The sequence below is a fragment of the Tachyglossus aculeatus genome, chromosome X1 (genome assembly GCF_015852505.1).
Source record: "Tachyglossus aculeatus isolate mTacAcu1 chromosome X1, mTacAcu1.pri, whole genome shotgun sequence".
Classification (NCBI taxonomy): Eukaryota; Metazoa; Chordata; class Mammalia; order Monotremata; family Tachyglossidae; genus Tachyglossus; species Tachyglossus aculeatus.
This window is the reverse complement of record NC_052101.1, coordinates 77,030,888-77,057,048: the sequence shown is the minus strand read 5'-3', so window position 1 is coordinate 77,057,048 and position 26,161 is coordinate 77,030,888. Positions and strand designations below refer to the sequence as shown.

The following is a 26,161-nucleotide window of genomic DNA, read 5'->3' as shown; positions in this document are numbered from 1 at the left end:
AGATTAATTGCATAATTTATATGTGTTCAACATAGGTTGATCATTTCAGTTTTAGTCATTCCAAGCTTAAGGGCTTTCCTTCTCATTCTTTTTGACTATGAGAAGGAGGTTGGGGAATGTATGAAATTAAAGTTCCCCATTATTAAGGAATGACCACACACTAAATCCCAGGAGTTCATGTGACCTACACCATATAGACAGAGAACAGACAGAATATTCTCCCGCCTGAAAAATGGAAGTCCAAACATTTAAAGTGGTCAAAAGAAACTGCAAGGTAGCCTGGGGAATTCAATTGAGACAGTCCAAATTCTGGGTCACTTGTATTTGTTTTTATTGTCCAGGACAACCTATAAAATCCAGCTAAATGTCCACTTATGGTCAACCTCATTCAACAGGATCCATAAATGTAATATTTTCATGACAGTTAAACATTTCATTTCAGCATAGTTTTTTTTGAAAAATACACAGATAAGTAAAATCCTAATACAAATTAAAAAACTGGAATCCTCACTCTGATAGGACAAGTTTACTATATGTGAGGTGGTCTTGATCATCCTGCCAAGCTTAATTTTTGAAGGAAAATATGTCCTTCTTTTATGAGTCACTCAATATCTTTCTCATCTTCCTAAGGCTGTGCTTACAAATAGCCCGGAAGATAAGATTTCCTTGGTTGTTCAGACTGAAAAAACCTGACCATTCAACATAGCAGCTGAAAGCATGATTAACTCATTATACCTCTATGTTCATTGTAATGACATTCAAGGGAAGCCAAGCAATGTTAATCACACACCATAACACTTGGACAAATCCTTTAGCTGACTTATTTCACTTTCATTGTATCCCAGACAGCTCTGCTACTCCCTTTACCAGCTGCTAAACATTTATTTCACACTGCATAAGATCGAGGGTGGTGATAGTGACATCAATTTGTAGATGAACCTCAGATAACAATAATAATAATAGCATTTATTAAGCACTTACTATGTGCACAGCACTGTTCTAAGCAGTGGGGAGGTTACAAGGTGATCAGGTTGTCCCACGGGGGGCTCACAGTCTTAATCCCCATTTTACAGATGAGGTACTGAGGCACAGAGAAGTTAAGTGACTTGCCCAAAGTCACACAGCTGACAATTGGCAGAGCAGGGATTTGAACCCATGAACTCTGACTCCAAAGCCTGTGCTCTTTCCACTGAGCCACGCTGCTTCTCAAATTCCTACTTCCATTCATTCAATTGTATTTATTGAGCACTTACTGTGTGCAGAGCACCGTACTAAGTGCTTGACATGGGTGAAAGCCATAAAAAAGTAGAATTTAGGATTTAATCAAATGTTTTGTAGTAAAAAACTTTCTGGAGATCTCAAAAGAGTTCAAATGACAGCAATGTCACCATAAAACCTAGTCCACCTTATATTCTGAGCAAAAGCCCAAGAAAAATAAAAAAAATGCACAAAGCAATCTTACCTACTATTTACCTTGACTCTACTTTCCTCAGAAGGATAACATGGGAGTAAAATAACCAAAGTAAATGTATATAGTCACTTTAAGTTACTGAAGGTCTGAACTAGCCTTTTAAACATGGGCCACTCCAAGCCGCGAGAGGAGCTTGACTGTAAATTTTTTTTTCCCTTGAATATGTGTCAAGGAAGACAGCAGGGGAATAGAGGTTTGCCTGCCAAGACTCTGAGGAGTGGGATAGGACTCTGCAGAACCAGCTACTCCAAGATTACTGCTGTTCATTAGATTTGTAATACAGATGGGGTCAGACCAGTATTGCTTACTAGGCCAGAAAATGGGCCAAAGACAGGAGAGAAAAAAAGAGCTAAGAAGCCTAGATGGAGTACTAAATGAGCAATTATATTTTGATATATGATTTCATTGAAATCTCTACACCAGGCATATCAAGGACCATCCTCTTTTATCTCTCTCAGGGGGAATCACTTTGAAATTCCTGGTCAGGCTTCCGTGCTCTCTATCAAGTCATTTATTCTCATAACTACAGATACAGCTATTTCACTTTTCCAGCTGTAAAAAAAAAAAGATGGAAAGCATGTGCATAATAGCCAGCTTAAATAGAATAGTTGGAGAGGTGTGTGGACACACATTGGCCACTGTTTGTGGACTTCCCTGTATCAATTTCTACATACTGATAACTGTCAATCATTCATTCATTCAATCATATTTATTGAGTGCTGTGTGCAAAGCACTGTACTAATAGCTTGGAAAAGTTCACTTCAACAATATATAGACACATTCCCTGCCCACAATGATCTTAGAATCTAGATGGGAAGACAGACATTAATATAAATAAGTAAATTATAGATACATACATGAGTGCGATTTAATGAGCATTTACTATGTGCAGAGCACTGTATTAAGAGTGTGGGGATGTCGGTCGGGAGTAAAAAGCCCTCAGTGATTGTAGTAGCAATAGCAGTAGTAGCATTTACTGATCACCTACTTAGTGGCATTGCACTGCACTTGGGAAGTACAGAATAAAGAAGTGACACTTCTCTTAGTGACACTTTGCATAGTACAGTGCTCTGCACATAGTAAGTACTCAATAAATACAATTGATTGATTGATTCCCTGCCCACAAGGAACTTAAACTTGAATAGGAGAGACAAACATAAAAATATTTACAACTAGAGAGGTCAAAAATAAATGAAGCAGATATATAGATATATAGATATATATAGATATATAGAGAGAGCTATATATCAGGAGCTTAAATCCAGCATTTTATTTCTGATTTGGTCTATTTCACCCCCATTCCACATTTAGTATTTTGGGGAGTGTTTCAGATGAGAGCATGGAGTGGATTAATGAACACAATGCCCAATACTCTTACTTATAGGGTCAATTTTCTCAAGCTTTTTTGAGAAGAGATGTAGCTGAATAAATAGGTCACCAGACTGGGTATTGAGCACATCTGGGTTAGTACACTGACTCTGCACTGACTTGCATGTGACCCTGAATGAGATGCTTACTGATGCTTTTGATGCTCTTGATGTCTGTTCTCCAAGCTGTACATTCTGGATTTAGCTCTGGGTATCCCATGATAACTAAGGAGAGATATGTGAAGCTGGTTAATAATAATAATAATAATTTTGGTAGTTGTTAAGCACTAACTATGTACCAAGCACTGTTCTAAATGCTGGGGAGATACAAGGTAAACAGGTTCCCCCACGTGGGGCTCACAGTCTTAATCCCCATTTTCCAGTTGAGGTAACTGAGGCACAGAGGAGCTAAGTGACTTGCCCCAAAGTCACACCTCACCGTACCTCGTTCTCGCCTGTCCCGCCATCGACCCCTAGCCCACGTCATCCCCCGGGCCTGGAATGCCCTCCCTCTGCCCATCCGCCAAGCTAGCTCTCTTCCTCCCTTCAAGGCCCTACTGAGAGCTCACCTCCTCCAGGAGGCCTTCCCAGACTGAGCCCCTTCCTTCCTCTCCCCCTCGTCCCCCTCTCCATCCCCCCATCTTACCTCCTTCCCTTCCCCACAGCACCTGTATATATGTATATATGTTTGTACGTATTTATTACTCTATTTATTTATTTTACTTGTACATATCTATTCTATTTTATTTTGTTACTATGTTTGGTTTTGCTCTCTGTCTCCCCCTTTTAGACTGTGAGCCCACTGTTGGGTAGGGACTGTCTCTATATGTTGCCAATTTGTACTTCCCAAGCGCTTAGTACTGTGCTCTGCACATAGTAAGCGCTCAATAAATGTGATTGATGATGATGATGATGATGATGATAAGTGGTGGAGCTGGAATTAGAACCCACGACCTCTGTCTCCCAAGCCCTATACTCTTTCCACTGAGCCACGCTGCTTCTCTTGAGCTCCTAAGGGAAATTACTGTTATGATATTCAAATATTTTAAAGAAGGGAAGGAATTGCTGCCTTCTCCTCAAACCCCAAAACACTGAACTTCATCCCAATTAAGATATTAACCTTGTTAATCTGTTACATCATTTCAGGTCTTGATTTGAAGACTGTGCCAGTTTCAAATCATTCGGGTCACCATCATTTTCGGTTTGGATGCTTCTGGAACTGCAGCTGTTGAATAAGCTTACCTGGTTTCTTGTAAACTCTAGCAGCAGAATAAGTATGATGTCCAGGATATCCTTTCAGTATCCTTTCCTGCCTCTACTTTTAATATACCTTTCCTGTTAGAGAACTGGCAATAAATTCAGTTCTTTAAAACTATAACCTCTATCACTTGGGAGTGAAAGCCAAAATCAGGGCAGTTTGGAATTTTTAGTGTACACTGTCAAATTTGAAACTTACCACAGAACAAGAAACCCAGCAGGAGTTGAAGCTTATTGTAAATTCTGACATGCATTCATCAGTGATTAATGGCACAGGGGGAAATACTGGCATGAATTGACATTAAGACAGGAAGATATTTAATTAGAAAGAGGAATGTTTAAAATATTTCTTATAAAACTTTCAGTTGGATCTATGCAGTAAAAACAACATAAAGGCCGGCTCAGGGATATTTATTAGAATTGCAACAAGCCAGAAAACTGTTCTCAGAGATTTTCATGGTTGGCAGTGGCTGAATAGGGGATAACTCTCAGGTTGTTGAACACATTTTTTGGCCTGCAGTTTTGGAGAATATCACTGAATCAAACAAAACTTGACCCCCAAAACTGGCCCAGTCTAATAACCTGAGAACAATTTTTCAATGAATAATAATGAGTTCTAGCAATCCAAAATCAGAAATAAAATACGCAAGAAGCAGAAATCATCCACCTAACGTTTCATACAATATGAAGCAGCATGGCCAGTGACAAGATCACAGGCTTGGGAGTCAAGGAAGCTGGTATCTAATCCTGCCTTTTATAACCTTAGTTAAGTCATTTACCTTTTCTGGGCCCCAGTTTCTTCATCTTTTTTTTTTTTTAATGGTATTTGTTAAGTGCTTACCTCGTGCCAGGCACTGTACTAGGCACTGGGGTTGATGTAAGATGATCAGGTTTGACACAGTCCCTGTCCCAGGTGGGCTCACAGTCTTAATCGGAGGGAGGAAGATGTAAATCCCAATTTTACAGATGAGGTAACTAAAGCCTAGAGAAGTTAAGCGATTTGCCCGAGGTCACCCAGCAGAAAGTGGTGGAGCTGTTATTAGAACCTAGGTTCTGACTCCCAAGTCAGTGCTTGTTCCACTAGGCCATGATGTTTGTCTGTAAAAGCGTGTGTTGGGGTGGGGGACAGCTAAGAGTTTTCCCTCTTACTTAAACGGTGAGTCCCATGTGGGACAGGGTCTCTGTCCAACTTTGTATCAGCACCAGAACTTGGTATAGTGCTCAGCATATAGTACATGCTTAATTAATTCAATTAATTATTATTAAGTAATCATAACCAATAATTCATTATAATAATCATTAACCACTATACTGTTCTAATGAGTGGGACAGCATTCTGATATATTCAGAAATAGAAGCTCAAGTCAAGCAGACTGTTAAAGAGTGTGGTGCCACGGGGTCGTTATGCTTCAGACCAAACTGAGAGTTGTCAGAGGAGTTCTGTTCTCCCCAAGCACTTAGGAAAATGCTCTGTACACAGTAGGTAATAAAAAAATATGACTGATTGATTGATTACACTGCTGAGATTAAATACGTAAACAATAAAGTTTACAAATCCAAGGAACTTTTGCACACATGTCTATTGCAAAAGCAAGTAGGGCAGGGCGATTCTTTTAAAGATACAGTAAAACAAAGCTTCAGACAGTCCTGCATCTGTGGAAGCATTATGGTCAATGTCCTGCATTTGCCCCTTCCCTTCTTCCCTTCTTGAACCGTTTGAGCTGTAGGCCTGTCTCTGGTTACCAAGGCAATCCAGTTCACAACACAGCTTCACTTTGTTCTCCAGGAGTAGCTGAAAACGAGATAAAGGTGCTCGTTTAGTGGGGGTTGAGTGGGTTTAATCACTTTGAGAACAAGGTAGAAAACCCCACCTAAGGGGTGTTTCTGCCCATCCTGATGTATTTATCCTATATCGAACTTTGATTAAATCAGATGCTGTACTGTATAAAAGGAAGCTCTGGTTTACTCAGAACTAAGCTGGCCTTGACTAATGATAATAATTGTGTTACTTGTTAAGCACTTACTATGTGCCGAGCACTGTTCTAAGTGCTGGAGTAGATTCAAGGTAATCAGGATGCCCCACAGGGGGCTCACAGTTTCAATCCCCATTTACAGATGAGATAACTGAGGCACAGAGAAATTAAGTGGCTTATCCAAGGTCACACAGCAGACAAGTGGGGGAGCAGGGATTAGAACCCATGTCCTCTAACTCCCAAACCTGTGCTCTTTCCACGTAGCCACACTGCTTCCTCTCAAAAACTCAGTCTTCTCCAGCCTCGAGGATCTCCAGACTAAACTGTAAAGCTGTCGGTCTCTCTCTAACACTTCAGAGAGGCCGGTGTCTTGAAAGGAGAAACTGAGAAATCTCTGGCCTTCTATCGTCTCTCCCTACTAGTGCTGGAAGAAGCGCTAAGAGCAATAAACTTGTCTCTGACATACCCTTTTTTAACACAACGCAGATTTCATTGAGTTTTTCTTCCACTCATCCTAGCCAAAAACTGGGAGTCAATTGCCACAGATGAACCAGTATGGTATATTGCTATGAGAAAGGAATGACTATTTTCAAGCAAAAGATTTGTGTAGAACAAGAGACAAGGAGGCAAAAGAGAAAATTATGCCAGGCACTACAGACATCAAAAGCAAAACAACCCATCAAAAGACAGACTTTTTGTTTGCCCAGTGGGACTGGGTCTGTGGGTACCACATTGGCCTTACCCACTCATAGGTGAAGTTAACTGTCACTGAATTTAAACTGAAGTTAATTGAATTTAACTTCAAACAGGAAGGACAACTATAGACATAGCAATAGAAATCATGAAAACTTGTAATGGGAATCAATCAATCAAGCAATGGTATATATTGAATGCTTACGGTGTGCAGAGCACTGTACTAGCACTTGGAAGCATTCAATACTGTGAGCTTACAGCCTAGAAAGGGAGGCATCATCATCATCATTATCATCATTATCAATGGTATTTATTGAGTGCTTATTATGTACAGAGGACTGTATTAAGCACTTGGGACAGACATTAATATAAATAACATATTATATGTAATTTACAGATATGTACATAAGTGCTGTGGGATTGAGGGTGGGGCAAATACCACATGCCCAAAGGTCACAGATTCAAGTACATAGGCAATGCAGAAGGGAGAGGGAGCCAGAGAATAGAGGGCTTATGCGGGAAGGCCTGGTGGAGAAGTTGATTCTTCACTTCACTTTGCAGATTTACAGCATAGTTTCCAATCCAGTTGTTGAGGAGGGAGCAAAGTGCTCCAGTTTTAGTGCTGTATAGTTCTTCCTGGAAACTAAGTGCTTGAATTGTTCAAAAAAAAAAATCCATTGTGTTCACAAAAGTGCTCACCAGCCTGGGAAATTGGGATTGCCCTCTTCCATATTCATACATCCAGGTCTCCCATTCCCACTCCCATCCATACCCACACTTTTCTATTCTTACACATGCTTCTAGTTTTCTGTCTGCAGCAACTATATTAAGCTATATCTTGTATTAATGACTAGGAATTTAGAAATGTGTGTTTTCTTGCTGGTTCTGCTGGGCAATTTTAGGAAAGTCAATTAAGTTCTTTCTTTCAATTTACACATATATGAAAGGAGCAACAATAATCCCTAGAGTGATTTGAATAGCTAGAGATGCAAGTGCAATATGAATAGAAAAGCAGTGTCGCCTAATGGAAAGAGCTTCAGCCTGGGAGTCAGATGACCTGGGTTCTAATCTTGGCTCTGCCACTTGTGTGCTGTGTGACCTTGGGCAAGTCACTTAACTTCATTCATTCAATCATATTTATTGAGCACTTACTGTGGGCAGAGCACTGTACTAAACGCTTGGAAAGTACAATTCTCAGTGCTTCAGTTACCTGAACTGTAAAATGGAGATTAAGACTGAGAGACCCATGTGGAACATGGACTGTGTCCAACTTGACATGATTATCTAGTATCTACCACAGCACTTAGTATAGCGCTGGCACATAGTAAACACTTAACAAATACCATTAAAAAACACAAGTAAATATCTCATCTGACGCTCGGCCACTCGGAGTGTCTCTGCAGCACCCGGAAATGTCACGATGTAAAATGGAAATGCTAAATGCTTATGGACAAATTACTTGGGAGGATTGAAATGTATGCAAGTCACGTTAAAACAAAAGTTGTTCCACAACTTTTGAAAACCCATATGTGTTCATTAAAAAAAACATAACATTGAACCCATTGTGACTTTTTCATTTAACTGATGTTCATACAAACCCTTCATAATGTAGATTCAGTATACATAGGTTTTGCTGAATTAAAAGAGCTACTCCCAGCCTCTGTCTTTAACAATTGTCCATTTTTATGGAGCTATATCCAAAAAAAGCCTAGTGGATTATCATGGATATGCATTCTGTGGCATAAAGTCTTCTAGACTGTGAGTCCACTGTTGGGTAGGGACCGTCTCTATATGTTGCCAACTTGTACTTCCCAAGCGCTTAGTACAGTGCTCTGCACACAGTAAGCGCTCAATAAATATGATTGATTGATTGATAAATAACAGCTTGTCTATTCTTCAGCTACAGGAACAATAATGCTGGGAGAAACTGTATTTGTCTACCACATCTTGTATTATTTATCTTCTTTCTCATGGCCTTTTTTCAGGGCTGGATTATGGTTATGGTTGTTCTTCCAGTTCACTAAGTTCTCATACTTGATTTACTTTCAGACTCGTTAACCTGCAATGTACTATATATGAATAATAAAGTAATTGCAGTCAGATTATTCTCTTTGTTGTAGAAAGCCCAGTTGCAAACTGAACTGCTTCCCCTGCTCCCTTCCTTAAATTTGTATGTAGGTTTTTACAATGCTGCTTTTCTAGTTAGCATAAAAGGAAATGTGTAGAATGTATAAAGGCTATTTTCTGCCTTTACCTCCATTGCCTAGGCTTTATCAGCTATAGAACCCATAATAGAATTGAGTGGCACTAAAGAACTGACAAATAATCTACGTGAAGGTTTGAGCCTTCTCACTTCCTCAATTTGTCTTGGGCAATGATGAAATCCCATAAATAAGGATTGAAGTATATTTAAATACTTTATTTGGGTAAGGACTTAATAAACCCTTCCTTGCTTAGGAAAACTCACTCTCTTGTTGTTTATATTCCATTTTTAAAAGTGATCTACAAACAAGGAATCATCAAAGTTGCGGAGGTGGGGGGGGCAGAGAGAGGAGGGAAGGCAAGGACCCTCCTTTAGCTTAAGATGGGCATTATACAAAACTATTGAGTCTTTCAGTAAACTATAAAATTTTCCCTCAAATTAGCATTTTTCAAAGTCCTTTCAAGTGCATCTGGAACAATTTAGAAATAGTTTAGACTGATTTGAAAAAATATTTGTGTAATTCTGGGGGGCTCATTGTTAGTTGAGTGTTGTCCTTTGATTGTTTTGTATTCAGTAGTTGCTGGAGTTACACTTTCCTACTCACCTGAGTCAAACTCCCAGGAATCATCTTGTATCCTGGGCACTGACTGATTACTTAACCCCATCCAATATCCATAATAAATTGTGACTCTGAAAGCAAATAATGGTCTACCACCTTTCTACTAACCCAGGAGATTTATTGGGAATAGTAAAAACAACTTGCTTGCCCCAGTGTAGCAGAAACTAGATGAAAGGCATATGTCAGTGATAGGTTCTCCAACTTTTCTACTTAATGGCCTGTAACAAATTGAGAACGTCTTTTATACAGTGACAAACTCTTCTTTATTCCTTTTCAGCCACAGTAGCAAAACTAGCTTTAGATTTAAAATCAAATTTCTCCATTTTCCTTATAAATGATAGTAATAATAATAATGTTAATTAAATGCTTCCTATGTGCCAAGCACTGTACTAAGTGCTGGAATAGATGCAAGGTGATCAGGTTGGACACAGTCCTTTTCCCCACATAGGCTCACCATCTAAAGGGAGGTACTGGGTTCAGATCCTGGCTCCGCCAATTGCCAGCTGTGTGACTTTGGGCAAGTCACTTAACTTCTCTGTGCTTCAGTGACCTCATCTGTAAAATGGGGATGAAGACTGTGAGCCCCACTTGGGACAACCTGATCACCTTGCAACCTCCCCAGCACTTAGAACAGTGCTTTTCACATAGTAAGCGCTTAATAAATGCCATTATTATTATTATTATTATTATTATTATTATTACTGATGAGGAAACTGAAGCACAGAGGAGTTAAAAGAGTTGACAAAGGCCACATTGCAGGCAAGTGGTGGGGGCCAAGATTAGAAGTCACCAGGTTCTCAGACTCCCAAGCCTGTGCTCTTTCATTCATTCATTCATTCATTCATTCATTCATTCAATTCATTCAAACGTGTTTATTGAGCACTTACTGTTTAAATACTAAAAATCTCATTACCCTTGATGCACATGTGCATCTTGTGGTCAAAGTCATTCAGCTAGAGAAACAGCATAGCCCATTGGAAAGAGCACAGAGGACCTGGGTTCTAATGCCAGCTCTACCATTTTCCTGCTGCCGTGTGACCTTGGGTAAATCAATTAACTTCTCTGTGCCTCAGGTTCCTCCACTGTAAAATGGGGTATTCAATACCTGTTTTTTCTCTCACTTAATCTGTGAGCCCTATGTGGGCTAGGGACTGTATTCGACCTAAGTAACTTGTATCTACCCTGTCAGGGTCTTACCTGGAGAGTTTCCAGTACTCTACCAGTCTCAACTACAGGAGGGAGAGTCAAGCAAAAGCATACCCATTCCATTCCTAGCTTGGGCAGTGGCTAGTGAGTGGAAGGCAATCTGTTACAAGTCAAATCTCACCTGTGCTGGGCAGCAGTGGCATGGGAGAGAGTCAAGGACAGAGACTCTTTTACTGAGCAGAAGGAGGCAATGGTAAACCACTTCTGCATTTTCACCAAGAAAACTGTATGGATACACAACCAGAACAATTGCAGATAAAAGTGGGGCATTCTGGGAGAAATGTGTCCATGGTGTCGCTATGGGTCGGCCACGACTCGACAGCGTAAGACAACAACAGCAACAACAACTTATATCTGCTCCAGTCCTTAGAAGAGTACTCGATACATAGTAAGCACTCAGCAAATTCCATAATTATTATATGGCATTGTATGGCTCAGTTTTCTTAGGGGAAATAATTCTCTCCTGAGCTGATGAAATTCTAGATTTGTTCAGAAATCCAGGTTAATTTTCAACACAATAGTGAGACAACTACAAATACAATAAATAAAGAAAAAACTCATCCCGAGTTGAAAGTCTAGAAATTCATGGTGCAATTAACCAGAAAAGTTATAGCTACTCAGGTGATTGTACTAATCCAGATGTTTATGGTGTTTTAATATCCGGGATAGAAGGTTTTGTCTATCTTGTTTCTGCCATTTTTAAAGAAAGATTTGCTCTAGAAGGGTTAGCCGGCATGTCATTTTTTAGTAGGCTTACCAAGGGAATTGTAGAAAAATAAGCAAATGTGCCAAAATTGAGACTGTCAAAAGAGTCAACTTTACACCAATACCCCAATGCTCTTGCTCAGTTTAGATGCTTATTATTCCCTGTATTGACTTTCCATATTCAGAGTCACTAGGGTATTAGGGCTGCCCACTTTCAAGTCCCTGATTGGTCATCCTTTTCCAAATCAACATGGCACAATTCATTCATTCATTCATTCAATCATATTTATTGAGTGCTTACTGTTTGTAGAGCACTGTACTAAGCGCTTGGAAAGTACAATTCGGCAACAAACTAGAGACAATCCCCACCCAACTGGCAACTATCTTATTGCACTTCTCCACAGAAAACTTCTAGGGGTGTCATACTGGATGGCGAGAAGTTTCCAGAGCCAATAACTACATAAGAAAATTAAAACTCCATATTAAAATCTACATTACTATTTAAAATGCTGCCCATCATAATCATTATCATCATCAACAGCACTTATTGAGCACTTATCACTAAGCATTGTCCTAGACACTTGAAAACATAGAGCACAAGAAAAGGACATGGTTCCTGGCCTTGAGGAACTTACAATCTAATAGTGGAGACAAGCAGACATAAACAGCCAAGTATTATTTTTTTTTTTTCTTAAGCACTTACTCTATGTCAACCACTGTTTTAACCAGGTTAGACACAGTCCCTACCCTACATGGGACTCAGTGTCTAAGCACATTCTAAGTAAAAAAATACAAACATAATAGTAATAATGATGGTATTTGTTAAGCGCTTACTATGTGTAAAGCACTGTTCTAAGCGCTGGGGGGATACAAGGTGATCAGGTTGTCCCACGTGGGGCTCACAGTCGTCATCCCCATTTTACAGATGAGGGAACTGAGGCACAGAGAAGTTAAGTGACATGCCCAAAGTCACACAGCTGACAATAACATGAATAGAAATAATAAAAACAAATTTAAGCAGCGAAATAATCAAACATGCTTGTGGTGTGCCCTGGACCATAATCATTGCAAATTTAGTTGGGGTCCCTCAAGGTTATGGGACTTGTAATATGCATGCCTCTGGTATCTATCCCACACTGGTTTTCCCCTCCTTTCCTTGTTCTTATTGGCTCCCAGAAGAATGAGAAGATGCACAATCTCAGGGTGGCAATGGTGTACCCACACTTTGGTCTTCTGCAAAATTAATATTATCATCTTAGTGTTAGTGAAATAATAATGCAACCACCAGAAATGACTTTAAAGCCCTAATAAGTAAGACCCAGCTGATGACGTAATGGATTTGGGGGAAAGAAATTTCACTGCTTTTGTTCTAATTGCTTCTTTACTATTTCTATGCCTCTTTTTTACTCACACTTAAACTCACACCTCTAGTAGACCCAGTACAAATGGTCACTCCCTCATCCTGCATGTGAGACAACTAGAAAAGCAGCGTGGCCTAGTGGAAAGAGCATGGGCCTGAGAGTCAGAGTCTAATCCTGGCTCTACCATTTATCTGCTGTGGGACCTTGGATAAGTGACTTCACTTCTCTGTGCCTCGGTTTCCTCAACTGCAAAATGGGAAATCAACAACTGTTCTCCCTCCTACTTAGACTGTGAGCCCCATGTGAGTCCTTATTATCTTGTATCTACCCCAGCGCTTAGTATCTGTAGCACACAGTAAGGATTTAACAAATACCATTATTACTATTATCATTTCTTCTAATGCCAAATTGGTTGGTGCCCCCATGACCCAGCAATCAACAGAGCAAAGTTTCATACCAAACTGACGGTCTAGTAGTGTTAATAACAACTGTGGTATTTGTTAAGTGCTTACTATGTGCCAGGCACTGTACTAAGCACTGGGGTGGTTGCAAGCAAATCAGGTTGGACAAAGTCCCCATCCCACGAAGAGCTCACAGTCTCAATCCCCATTTTACAGATGAGGTAACTGAGGCACAGAGAAGTGAAGTGACATACCCAAGGTCACACAGCAGACAAGTGGCAAAGATGGGGTTAGTCATGGTTGTAGTAGTAGTAGCTATGGTATTTATGCTACACTGTTTACACTATAGTATTTCCACTGTAATGAAGACTTGGGAAAGTACAACAGAGGTAAAGCACACATCCCCTGCCCATGAGAAGTTTACTTCCTAATGTGGGAGACAGACATACAAAAAATTTACAAATAGGGGAGTAGTGGGGAGAATAAGGATCTGACAGGAAATAGTACTAATAAGCGAGGATGAAATAGAAGGAATAATGAACCATACTATGTGTGTGTGTCTGTCTGTGTGTGCGTGTGTGCATACTGACGATAGGTTAAATACATAAGTGCTAGGAGTAGCTATTGGTTGATCTGACTCAGGGAACTTTGGTGGCTCCCTGTGGTCGGGGAACCTGTCAAACCAATTCTGTTGTATTGTACTTTCCCAAGTGCTTAGTACTGTACCATGCACACAGTAAGCACTCAGTAATTACCATTGATTGATCGGTATGTAACCGTTCATATGGTTAATGAGATTCATTCATTCGATCACATTTATTGAGCACTTACTGTGTGCCGAGCAAAGTACGAAGTGCTTGGGAAGTACAAATCGGCAACATATAGAGAGGGTCCCTACTCAACAGCTCTACCACAGAAGGCATATCTGACTTCTCAAGCAATTTCATTAGCTTAGTACAGTGCTCTGCACACAGTAAGCGCTCAATAAATGCGACTGATTGATTAGCACCCACATATGAACCACAATCAACATCAAATGGCAAGGCACAAATTCATAGAACACATTCAATTTGCCAGCAACAAGGCAGTGCTCACCACATCACAGCTTCACTTGGAAAGGCACGTGAGGAGAACAGTTCCATGAATGGGGGATGTAAAATGAACTAAAATGGGACACACACACAGGACGGTAGAATAAACAAATTAAAGACAGTGATGTATAGTCTCAAATAATATGCTATAGCGCTGGACCTTTGGGAAATAGCAGCAGACAGACATGGCTTGGTGCACAACAATCTGGGGAGAAATTGCACATGAGCCTGGGATTCAGAAAGGAATGGGGTTCTAATCCCAGCTATGCCACTTGCCTCCTGTGTGACTTTGGGCAAGTCACTTAACTTCTCTCTTCCTCAGTTACCTCATCTGTAGATGGGGGTTAAAACCATGAGCCCCACGTGGGACACGGATTTTGTCCAATCTGATTAGCTTGTATCTATCCCAGCACTTAGTACAGTGCATGGCACATAGTAAGCACTTAACACTAAATAAAAGTAGAGGCTTCAGTAAATCAGCAGCAGGTACTACAAGTGGCAAAAGCAGTCAGTGTGGCAGAAGACAATCTTTACATGCACCCAATGTGGAATAGATTTTTCTTCGGACATAGGTCTTGCAGCCACACCCCAAATGCATGAATAAGATAAAAACTGTGTATACACACACCTTACTAGGAAACTCCCTGTGACTCAACTATCTCTGTGTAGAGAGGGTGGCATGAGTTGCAGTTTACAGAGGTTTGTGGAATGCAGGTCTCAATTTTAATTGCTTGAAAAGGGGAAATTAGAACTGCTACACATTTTCAAATAGCACTACATTAGTCAGCCTTGAATTCGTCCTGTGAGCTGAGCTTTGTTAAGCAATATCCTTAACAGCCCCTCCCTTCTTTCTTCCCCTCAATGAATACATGCAAGGCAAAATCTATCTTGCATAGCACTTGTATCAAACAAGCTTAAAACTTTTTTGAAAAGTAAGCTTGTGGAGGATAAAGTTAAATGGATGTTTTCTTGAGTAGTCTCTGTTCAGCACCTCGCTCAGCACCATGCATCTAAAATTACCAACACTTTTCATTCTTGTTACTTCATGCATAAAAAATAGCTCAAATTTGTGTGGTTGTTTCACCAAAGCGAGTGGGAAAAATATTTTGCTCACTGTATCATCTCATGAGGATCCAAACACTGCAATCTGTAAAAAGAGTATACACATTTCCACTGAATTATTGCCTCTTTGCTCATTTTAACACTCGTGACCATAATAAATTAGCAGAGACCACTCAGTAACTTTTTGGAGGGAAATTACTTTCTAAAGTTGATGGTCATGTACATATACTTTCCATTCTGCCAACTCATTATCCCATTTCCCCAGTGTTTGGTCCATGGAAAAGGACAGCTCTGGGAATCAGGAGACCTGGGTTCTACTCCTGGTTTTGTTTACTGGGGCTATGGCATTAGGGGTCAATGTTCCTGATGATAGAACCTCCTAGAGTGTTCTCTGAAGTGAGCAGTTCCAGCAGAAATCCTGAAAAATTGCTAACAGGGACAGCAATGACCATAGCAGCTACCAATGCAACCACCTACCATACTACAGCACCGTGCCAAAGTATGGCACTATCCTGTGGTCCGTTTGGCTGTAAATGGGCCTTGAATGTAAAAAAAAACCCAAAACCTTCAGGTGAACTTCTCAATGTTTTGTACTTCTGTCCACCTATTTGCTCATTGCACTCTGTGCACTCTATGAGAACATAGCCGGCAGGGAAGCCAGAGTGAAAATGAGCCTGTACAGAGATACAGAGCCTGTACCTGGGAGTCAGAGGATCTGTGTTCTTATTCCAGCTCTGCCACTTGCCTTCTGGATGACCTTGGGTAAGTCACTGAACTTCTCCTGACCTCAGTTTCCTTATATGTTCTCCCTCCAACTTGAACTGTGAGCTCCGTGTGGGACAGGGACTGTGACCTGATTATTATTATTATTATATTTGTTAAGTGCTTACTATGTGCCAAGCACTGTTCTAAGCACTGGGGTAGATACAAGTTAATCAGGTTGGACACAGTCTTTGCCCCACTTGGTGCTCCAAGTCTAAGTAGAAAGAAGAACAGAAATTCCATCCCCATTTTACAGTTGACAAACTTTAAGCACAGAGAAGTTAACTGACTTGCCCAAGATCATACAGCAAGCACATGGAAGAGTCGGGATTAGAACCCAGGTCCTCTGACTCCCTGGCCTGTGTTCTTTCCACTAAGCCATGCTGATTCTTGTCCTTTGTACCTGATCCTCCTGTATTTACCCCAGTGGTTAATACAGTGCTTGGCATGTAGTAAGCACTTAACATTCATTCATTCATTCAGTCGTATTCATTGAGCACTTACTGCATGCAGAGCACTGTACTAAGCACTTGGGAAGTACAAATCGGCAACATATAGAGACGGTCCCTACCCAACAACTGTTAACGGGTACCATGATTATTATGCATTATTATTATTATGTGAACCATTCTCACTAGAATCAGAACCTGAAAAGCAGTACCTGAGAAGCAGCATGCCAAATCGGTTGAACACAGGCTTGGGAGTCCGAAGGACCTAGGTTCTAATTCCAATCCCTCCACTTGTCTGCTATGTGATCTTGGGCAAGTCACTTCACTTCTCTGTGCCTCAGTTACCTCGTCTGTAAAGTGGGGGTTAAGACTGTGAGCCCCATGTGGGACATAGACTGTGTCTAACCTGATGACAGTGAATCTACCCCATCGCTTAGTACAGTACCTGGCACATAATAAGCACTTAAGAAATACCATAAAAAATAGATTTTTACCTAATCTGACCCAAATTTATACTCCTTCATTTTTTTAGAGTAAACAGAAAAAAAAATGTTAAGCCTGCTCAACACTCACTCTCTGCCATAGTTGATTTGAGTTAATTTAGTACATTGGTGTGTAAATTATCAATATATTCGCTGTCACCAATTGAATCAAAATACATTTTGGAATATAGTGCTTGGAAAGTTTGGCATTTTAAATGCATGATAAATAATTATTTTCACGGGGATTTCCCCTCCCATTCTGTCAAAAGTCTGGAGTTCCCTTAGGCAACTGACATCTGTGGCCAATTTTTGGATAGGAATATTATGAGTGTCATCTTTATACTTCCCTCCAAACCAAGATTGGGATACTTAGCGTTATATTAACACTGGAATCTGATATCCTTAATAAAGCTACTTTCCCTTAACATTACTCTCTACATGCCAACAGATAGTGGTGATCTTGAGCATTTGTTTAGCCATTTACATCATTTTCAAATAGCAGAAACAAGTAGTATCACTGGAGAAACAGCATGCAGATAACATGTTAATCATTTAGCTTTTATTTTTATAAAACCCCAAATTCTTTGAGATTTAAAAAATGTGAACTGCATTTGATGTGAATTTATAAAAGTGAAATGAATAATTACTCCCAAATTATAATTTTAACGTGAAATATGCATGTCCTATCTACAATTAAGTATATTATATACAAATAGAAATGACACTATCAAAATGCTATTCTTGATTACTTAAAGCTATCCTAAATTCAACTTATCTGAGGCCTTTGGCATCCTTCTGCAACTATTTGACATAGTTCAGTGGCAGAGTTCTACATCTGTTTATCCAATGGGTTTACATTCATCAAACACTGCAGAATCATGTAGCTGTGGCCAGTGAGTAACTCTCATTACTCTACTCGAGTGATAAAGAAATAGGTTTTATGATGTTCAATTTGCTGAGGAATGCTTTACCATTTCTTATGAAAGAGCTTATTCAAATCTTCTGCATTTGACTAGAACCCTTCTATGCTTCTCTTCAAAATAACTAACTTATTGTTGTGAGAAGCAGCGTGGCTTAGTGGAAAGATCACGGGCTTGGGAGTCAGAGCTCATGGGTCCTAAACCCGGGCTCCCAGCCACTTGTCTGCTGTGTGACTTTGGGCAAGTGACTTAGCTTCTCTGTGCCTCAGTTACCTCATCTGCAAAATGGGGATTAAGACTGTGAGCCCCATGTGGGACAACCTGCTGACCTTGTATCTACCCCGGTGCTTAGAACAGTGCTTGGCACATAGTAAACACTTAACAAATACCATTATTATTATTAATTATCCTTCACTTCTAGCCCTCTCACCTTCAGGTAGATTCAGGTTGCGCAAATTGGGACTGGAAGAAAGCAATATCGTCATAAATGCGTCAAAATCCTCAAGAGGGGTGTTCCAATTGATAGGATCATTATTGCAAGTCTGATAGAAATCTTCCTCTTCTGATCAGATGCTCTTCTCTATGGACTCAGGAGTTACCACTCTATTTGGGTTTTTATATTAAAAGAAAAATTAATTCTTCTAAGGTTTATTTTGCATACATAGCAGTTTCCTAAAATAAACCATATTTTACTAACACTGTTCTCTCCCTCCTTCAGTTTTCAGGATCTTCCTGTTGAAGACATTCAGCAGGCTGTTGGACTTGGTACAAATACATTTAGTTCAATGGAGCTTCAAAAAAAGTTTCCATAATATTTGGAACTTTTTCTTCTGGAAGAAAATTCAGTCCTTGAACTTAACAATCTTTTCCATTGAATTTTCTAAAGAAAGTAAGCATGGATTTTAGTGTGAGGCAATTGATATTGTACACTGACAAACCAGCAAAAATCCTTACGGCATATAGTTTGAACAATATAGATGCTGAAGTGGGAAAACAGTTTTGCAACAATCAGCTCAGTAGGAAATGTGTGATGCTCTCACTGTACTATGTTGTGGAGCATGAATATAGAATATACAAGTTTCTCCAAGCGTTCATTCACACTCATTTGAAACCTTATGAAAAAATTGTTCTCTAATGAAAGTATTTACATTATTTCTACAGTAAGCAATTCTTTTTAATAAATATTGAAATTTCTCAGCATATCTTTGCAAAATTCCACAAATGTTTCTGACTTTCCACTAGGATAGGGACATTTATTTATTTATATTAATTTATGTATTTGTATTAACGTCTGTGTCTGTCTCCCCCTCTAGACTGTATGCTCATTGTGGGCAGGAATGTGGTATCAACTCTGTTATATTGTTATATTGAACTCTCCCACGCACTTAGTACAGTGCTCTGCACACAGTAAATACTAAATCAATACAATTGATTAATTGATAGGAACACATGCAAAAATTTGACTTGCATTTCCTTTAACAGGTAAAATGCACTCTAATCCTGGTTCTGCCACTTATCAGCTGTGCGGCCTTGGACTAGGTACCAATACATTTCTTACTCTGTGCCTCAGTTATCTCATCTGTCAAATGGTATTAAGACTCTGAGCCCTAAGTGGGGTATGGACTGTGTCCAACCTGATTAGCTTTTATCTACTTCAGTGCTTAGTACAGTGCCTTAACGAATACCATAAAAGAAAAAAAATTCTGAGCTACCAAAGGAAAATTATTTTCCAAATTCTGGTCGCTCATCTCAGTAGATGTCTTTAGTCAATTATGTTGTTGGCTATTTGCTTGAGAGTGTATGTGGCTGTAACAATTTTAATAATGGTGGTTAATTTGGCTTTCCCTTTGAAGAATTTACTAGCAATCTTCTAATAAGAAAAGATTGAACAGTTTGCTCACCTAATTGGTAATGTTGGGGAAGTGTTTTAAGTCTGACAGATTGAAAAGCCTAGTAACTTCAGCTGTAATAACTTTAATTGTCTTTCCAATTTTTTATACAATAAATCTTACCAGATTTTGAACATCCTGCTGCATAAGATATACTTAACGTATGCTTGTGGTTAGCATGTGCTGTAAAATATCCAACTTTCCACTTTATGCCATGTTAAAAAAATCATCATAGCAAGCATTTGGGCTCAACATCCTGTTTCCCTTTTTTTTCATCAATGGTATTTGTTAAGCGCTTACTATGTGCCAAGCATTGTACTAAGCACTGGGGTATCTACAAGCTAATCAGGTTGGACAAAGACCATGTCCCACATGGGGCTCACTGAATCAATTCCCATTTTACAGATGAGGTAACTGAGACCCAGAGAAGTGAAGTGACTTGCCCAAGGTCACACAGCAAGCAAGTGGTAGAGCTGGGATTAGAACCGAGCTCTTTTGAACTCCCAGGTCCATGCTTAAGCCATTAGGCCATGCTGCTTCTGTATAAAATTACACTGTTCAGAATAATGAATGAATGCACAGCTAATTTTCAGCATAAGCAATTACAAAGTTGAACATGTTGCCTAGCAAAAACAAAGCAATATATTAAGCCATACTCCATCATAAATCTAACACCCCCTAATTTAAGCTGTTGATTTGCAATGGCTCCAGTGCAAAGAATGGGAGTGGATAATGATTTAACTCATTATTAAACTAGTGGTGGTAGTAGTAGTAGTAGTAGTAGTAGTAGTAGTAGTAGTAGTAGTAGTAGTAGTAATTTATTAAGCACTTACTCTGTGCAGATCACTGTACTATACTCTAGGAAAGAATACATAGATGGGAGTTTAGACATGGTTCCTATTTCTTAGGGATCGCCTGCCTTCTTCCAAAATCCACCTGCTCCATCTGCGCCTGCGCTCCCATTCCTCTGCACCTTTTCAAAGCACTTGACCCCTCCCTTCTTCCCTTCCTGTCATCTTCAATTGTTCACTCTCAAGTGGGTTTTTGCCCACTGCTTTCAAGCATGCTTATGTCTCCCCATCCTAAAAAAACTCCTCCCGTGACCCCATATCTCCCTCCAGTTATTGCCCCATTTCCCTCCTACTACTTCTGTCCAAATTCCTTGAGCGAGTTGTCTACACCCACTGTCTACAGTTCCTCTCCTCCAATTCTCTCCTTGATCTCCTCCAATCTGGCTTCCACCCCCTTCACTCCACAGAAACTGTCCTCTCAAAGGTCACCAATAGTCTCCTTCTTGCCAAATCCTACAGCCTCTATTCCATCTTTATCGTCTCCGACCTCTCAGCTGCCTCTGACACTGTCGACCACTCCCTTCTCCTGTCAATATTTTCCAACCTTGGCTTCACTGATGCTGTCCTCTCCTGGTTTTCCTCCTATCTTTCTGGCCATTCATTCCCAGTCTCTTTCACGGGCTCCTCCTCTGCCTCCCACCCCCTAAATATGGAGGTCCATCAAGGCTCAGTTCTGGGGTGCCTTCTAATCTCCGTCTAATCCATACCCTTGGAGAACACATTCACTCCCTGGTTTCAACTACAATCTCTATGTAGATGATTCTCAAATCTACAACTCTGGCCCTGATCTCTCTCCTTCTCTGCAGTCTCAGGACATGCTGCCATCAAGACATCTCTACTTGGATGTCCCAACAACCCTTCCAATTTAACACGTCCAAAACAGAATTCCTCATCTTCCCACCCAAACCCTGTCCTCTCCCTGACTTTCCTGTCACTGTAGACAGCACCACCACCCTCCCTGTCTCACAAGCTCATTGGCGTTATCTTTGAGGCCTTTCTCTCATTCAGCCCACACATTCAATCTGGCACCAAATTCTGTCGGTTCAACCTTCATAACATTGCTAAAATCTGCCCTTTCATCCCCATCCCAACATGCTAATCTAAGCATTTATCCTATCCTGCCTTGGTTATTGCATCAGCCATATTGCTGACCTCCCTGCCTCTTGTTTCTTCCCAATCCAATCACTACTTCACTCTGCTGCCTTTTTTCTACAAAAATGTTCACTCCATGTTTCCTCACTCCTCAAGAACCTCCAGTGGTTGCCCACCCACCTCCGCATCAAACAGAAACTCCTTACCGTTGGCTTTAAAAGAGAAGCTGCATGCCCTAGTGGCAAGAGCATAGGCTTGGGAGTCAGAGGACATGAGTTCTAATCCTGGCTCTGCACTTGTCTGCTGTGTGACCTTAGGCAAGTCACATAACTTCTCTGTGCCTCAGTTACCTCATCTGTAAAATGGGAATTAAGAATAAGAGCCCCATAACCTAATTACCTTGTATCGACCCCAGCACTTAGAACAGTGCTTGGCACATGGTAAGCGCTTAACAAAAAACATAATTTTTATTTTTATTATCTAAAGCATTTAATCACCTTGCCCCCTCCTACCTTATCTCCCTGTTTCCTACTACAACACAGCCCACACACTTTGCTCCTCTAATGGCAACCTACCTACTCATTGTACCTCAATCTTGTCCATCTCACTGGCAACCTTTTGCCCATGTCCTGACTGTGACCTGGAAAACTCTCCATCTTCATATCCAACAGACAATCACTCTCCCCATATTCAAATCCTTATTCATTCATTCAATCGCATTTATTAAGCGCTTACTGTGTGCAGAGCACTGTACTTAACCCTTGGGAAAGTACAATATGACAGTAAAGAGCGACAATCCCTGCCCATAATGAACTCATAGTCTTTGCAAGCAGATCTCCTCAAAAAAGTTTTCAGCTAACAAGCCTTCATTTCCTCTTCTATCACTCCCTTCTGTATCACCCTTGCACTCAGATTTGCACCCTTTATTCACCCCTCCCTCAGCTCCAAAGCACTTATGTACATATCCATGATTTATTTATAGCAATGTCTGTCTCCCCCTCTAGACTGCAAGCTCGTTGCATGCAGGGAACATGTCAACCAACTCTCCCAAGCTCCCAAGCTCTCAGTGCTCTGCACAAAGTACACACTCAATAAATATGATTGATTGATTGAGGTTCAAAATCTAAGAAAAATCTAAGAATCGAAGTGGGTGAGAAGAAGCTGGAGACAGACACATCAGGACTGATAAAACAATAAAACATTAAAGATGAATAAATCACAAAGAGAAAATAAAACAGAAATCACTGTGCTGTGGCTACAGGAGAATGATTGCAAGCTCTTCATGGTTCAGAGTCCAAGGAACACCTGTAGAAACAGCAACCACTATAGCAGTCATCATCCTTTCCGGGGTTTTGTGGAGGCTTCATTCTGTGGTGTTTTTCACTTTCCTTCCAGGGTGGAGGAAAGTCGGATGTGATGGAAACTCCTTGATGGTGTGGAGGAGAGTCAGTATCAGTTCCCGGGAGGCACTGTGGTTGTTGCACAACATGCTGGAAGCAGGCGTCTTGGTGGCAGGAGGGAAGATGGTACTTACACTGTTGCTTTACTTGGCTGCAGGGGAGAGGAGTCAAAAATAGCTAGCAGCAGCTTTTGCCCCCAGCCCGGAACACATAGAGCATCCCAAGAGTAGCAGCCTTCGATGATGGGAGAGAAGGTGGTATTTACCGTAGTTGCTCAACCATGGTGGAGATTTGCCCGTGGATCAGCCATGTAGAGAAGTTCTGGAGGCAGGATGCAATCAATCAATCAATCAATGGTATTCACTGAACACTTACTATGTGCAGAACACTATACTATATGTGCTTGAGAAAATACAAAATTGGTAGACATGATGCATTTCCATAAGGAGCTTCTAGTCTAGAGGGGGAGATAGACCATAAAATAAATTGTGGTTATGTACATGAGTGTTGTGGGGCTGAAGGTGGGGTGAATAAATCAAGTGCACAGAATCAAATGTGCAGGTGATGCAGATAGCAGATAGGGGAGAAGAGGGCTTAGTCAGGGAAGGTCTCTTGGAGGAGATATTATTTTAATAAGGCTTTGAAGGTGAGGAGAGTGGTGGTCTGATGTATATGAAGGGAGGAGGAAGACATGGGCAAGGTGTTGGTGGCAAGGTAGATGAGATCGAAGTACAGTGAATAGGTTGGCAGTAGAGAAGCAAAATGAGCAGGCTGAGTTGAAGTAGGAAATCAGTGAGGTTAAGTAGGAGGAGAGAGCTGATGTTTTAATGTTTTAAATGTAAGTAAGGAGTTTCTGTTGGATGTGGAGGTGGATGGGCAACCTCTGGAGGGTCGTTTGGAGTGAGGAGTGGGATGACAAGGACTGAACTTTTATTAGAAACAGAGTGAAGTAGGGACTAGAGTGGAGATAGAGAGACAGGAGACAAGGAGGTCAGCGAGAAGGCTGATGCAGTAGTCAAGGCAGGATAGGATAAATGCTTGGATCAGCATGGTATCAGTGAGGATGGAGAGGAAAGGATAGATTCTAGAGATATTTGAAGGTAGATATTTGAACGTAGAACCAGCAGGATTTGGTGACAGCCTGAATCTGTGGGTTGGAGAGAATTGAGTTGAGGGTAATGCCAACCTTACAAACTTCTGTCTAGTCAATTGTTTAAGTGGGGCACCCATCTCCCACCTTGACCGTTATACACTATTGTTGTTAATTTCTCATTCAACTAGAAATTCCACAACTAAACGTAGCCCACACGTTATTGTTTTTTTTCAAGTCAAGGTATCACAGTCCCTCAAATATGGGATAATTATGTAACGCAACTGACATTTTCAGGTCAGCAAGACAGGGCAAGGAAATAAAGATCAGAGGGTGCTTTAGCTCACCAGTGTCCCACAGTTACTCTTCCACAATTATTCCCCCACACTTACCTCCATATATATTCACCCTGCACACTCACCACCAGCATTCAATTCAGCATATGACTGGGGACTTCTCCTTGCCACTGGAAATGCATATATATATATATATATATATATATATATATATATATATATATATGTGTGTGTGTGTGTGTGTTTGTATGTTTGTATATGTACAAATAATGTAAAAATACCAATATCAATGAATAACTTGTACTTCCCCCAACTTGTACTTTCCAAGCACTTAGTACAGTGCTCTGCACACAGTAAATGCTCAATAAATACGACTGAATGAATGAATGAACTGTTGGGTTCAGAGCACCATCTAGGTCCTTGTGAAGTATAAAAAAGAAATGGAAAATATGTTTCCTGCCCTTGTAGTGATAACAATTTAATGGGGAAATAGTAGGTTTCAATTGATTAATATGCTATAGTTTAGAATAAGATTAAGATAACAGAATAGCTATGTGACAGAGTGGTTGTCTACATATATTTAGTATACATGTCTATAGATGTATATATGTCTACCTACATACGTATGTATTAATTTATGTTTGTATCTGCACTTGTAGGTATGTTAGTGTGATTGTGTGTGTGTGTGTGTGTGTGTGTGTGTGTGTACGTGCGCATGTGTGTGTGCACAAGACAGAAGCCTCCTACTTGCTGTGAGCCCCATGTGGGCCTGGAACTGTGTCTAGCCTGATTAACTTGAATCTACCACAGCACTTACAACAGGGCTTGACACATAGTAAGCACTTTACAAATTTAATAATAATAATAATCAATGACCCCCTCCTTTCCTGGCATAGACTCAACAGCTGGCAGTCTCAGACTCTTGCTTTCATTCCTCTCTTCCCCTCACTCTGCTTCCAGATGGAAAGTTGAGGGTGGGCTAGAGCTCTGCCTGTACAATTTCCTATTGTTGGTGATATTACTATGAATCTGCAAATTTCCACAAGTTAATATGTGAGGGTTTTTTAAGACCTCAAGTTATTATAAAGATATGCTACTAGATGAAATTTAATGTCAAATCTTAACACAGGAACAATTTAAATGCGTACATTCTCCATCCTAACCTCTTGTCCCCTCTCACCCTCCCTAGCTCAGAGTTCAGCTGTGTTTTAGTTACAAGGTCAAAACAAAAAGTAAGTACAGGAAATGGGATGCATACTAACAAGCGAGTATCAAGCCAGCTTAACCATGTATATGGTCAAGCAAAATAGTCTTGGATTGCTCTTTCAGCCATCCCTGGCACTATTAAGGCTTTGTGGTTTCATGTATTTTATGGCATGCCTCTAACTAAAAGATGGCTCAGCCTCCAAAAGCTAAAGTAACGGGTGTGTTCATGTAAGCCCATAATCACATGAACAAAGTCCTACAACAAATTATTCAGACTTGAAAAAAAATTCAAAGAAATACACCCAATTTTAAAGA

The 26,161-nt window shown here is 40.3% G+C and overlaps 1 non-coding gene across 1 annotated transcript; it reads left to right on the top strand.

Moving 5' to 3' along the window:
- The first annotated feature begins 10,762 nt into the window (after positions 1 to 10,762).
- Positions 10,763 to 10,900, top strand: LOC119920030. The gene has a single exon (XR_005447801.1). It is a non-coding gene; the product is annotated as a small nucleolar RNA SNORA7 (small nucleolar RNA).
- The last annotated feature ends 15,261 nt before the right edge of the window (positions 10,901 to 26,161 follow it).